Below are 2,016 nucleotides of genomic sequence, written 5' to 3'. Positions count from 1 at the left end.
CTGCGCCCCATTGACCACGACTCTCTGGCTCTGGCATTTCTTACATGCATGGTTATGCCCCAGAATGTCTGTATTGTGTACATAATCTGTCTCAATTTTTCTCCTCTAGGCGTGAAAAGGTCATATTCCCCACCTTGGTAATGGGTAAATGAATTCATTTGCAATGATAAGCTGCATGCATTTTAACTCGGTGCTTGGAGGTGCAGGGTTGGTGGTTATGCTAACTGCATGAGGTAGTTCTCTTAGCATTACAAACTGATCAAAGCCTGAGGCTGTAATCTCTCTCCTTACTGTAGATAAACTTCTCTGGTGCTGTGACCTGTTGCAACCATAAGATTGAGTGCTGCTTGCTTTCCTGATCTAATTAATATTTCTTCAAATGCATGTTTCTGATTGAATTGGTCGCATCAGAGACACAGGATGAAGTATCACTGCTGTTGACTTAGTTCATTTTGAAAGTTAGTTTGCCCTTTGATCGTGATTTTCCTTCAACGTTTTGTTGGCTGTTGGCTTACCGATGCCTGGTTGCTGTGGTTCTGGCTAAGGGGAAAGCAAACAAAGGCACAGATGTGCTGGGAGCCGGCCAAGGTTACAGAGCAGGGGGAGAGGACAGTGTGGTCAGAGGCAGCGGTGCTCCTGCTCGGTGTCACGGCGTCACCGTTCCTGCCTGGCATGGTCGTGCCAGCGAGGCTGCGCAGGTACCGGAGTCGTGGGCTCTGTGGCACTGGGGCTTAGCGCAGGCACAGCCTGCAGTGGTGAAGTGTTGGACTCGTCTCACTTTCCTGCCTCTTGAGGCAGCACGGAGGGTTCCCCATGCTGCTGAGAAGTGCAGGTTCCTACCAGCCTCATCTGCCTTTGTTCCCCTCCTCCTCCTCACATCTTGGGTGTCCCTCTATCACTCACTTTTCCTCGTGTTTTCTTGTGGGGCCGGTCTCCAAGTATGCCTTGAGCACATCCATTTACTCCTGAGCCTGGGCCGTTCAGCTACACGAGAATCTTCTCCTGAGGTTTTGTTGGACACTTAGAGTTAAGGGAGCACTGGAGAGGAGGTGCTGAGTACCAAATACAGCTTGGAGTAAAGATTAATGAGTAAAAATCTATCGTTAGCAATCACAGGGCAGTGAGAACAGTTGGAAATGGGCACAGAACTCTGCCACTGTAGAGACAAGCAGTCAGAAACATCCATCAGAAACCACCACAGGGGACATTTCCAGCAGGGACGGGGGCTTTTGGCTCCCTTTTAAGTGCCCTGGAGCCCAGTTTCTCAGGAAGCCCAAAGCAAGGACACAGAGCAGGCCCCACAGAGCGGCTCAGGTCAGCTCTGGAGAAGGGGGAAGCGAGGCAAAAGCAGGAGGCAGGCGAACTAGCTGGGATTAATCCCCGTGAGTGGGTTTCTGGGCTGTTGTGCAGCGACCCTGCGCGGGTGCCAGGCCTGGGCAGAGCGGCCAAAGGCTGGAGCGGTGCCTGCGCTCCCCCAGCGCTGTCTGAGACCTTGGGGACTGAACACAAGGACTTCTCCCAGCTCGCTGCTGAGAGGTTAGGCAGGAGTCATCCAGCACATGTGTTATTTTTCACAGCTTTGTTTGATGTATGTTATTTTCCTTTAACTCCAACTGCAGTAATGCTGATTTCTTTCCCTTTTTTTGGTGCGTTTTCATGTTACCAACAGAAATCCACAGCTGGGTAAGACCTCAGTAAGCTCAGCCACAGTGCCAGCTTTCACTGTGCCCCCAGTTGCTGCTACTATTTGAAGCCTTTTCTTATGCCCCACTTGCCGAACTGGCTTTCAGCAGATCAGAGCCGCTGCTTTATCTCAATTGCTGCACCAAGGGCAGGTTTGGGCTGGCAGGATGCAGTGAACGGTGCAGGTAACTGGCTCCAGGAGCTGATCCTGGGAGAAGCTGCCACAGGCAAGCACTCTGCGCTGCCTTGCTGCTCTCTTTTTTTAATTAGCAAACAACAGGGAAGCCTGAAAAGGCTGCAAAAATGGGGTTCTATCTTTTCCACCTTCAGCAG

This window comes from Mesitornis unicolor, unplaced genomic scaffold (assembly GCF_000695765.1).
Source record: "Mesitornis unicolor isolate BGI_N332 unplaced genomic scaffold, ASM69576v1 scaffold152, whole genome shotgun sequence".
NCBI lineage: Eukaryota > Metazoa > Chordata > Aves > Mesitornithiformes > Mesitornithidae > Mesitornis > Mesitornis unicolor.
This window is presented reverse-complemented; position numbering follows the sequence as displayed.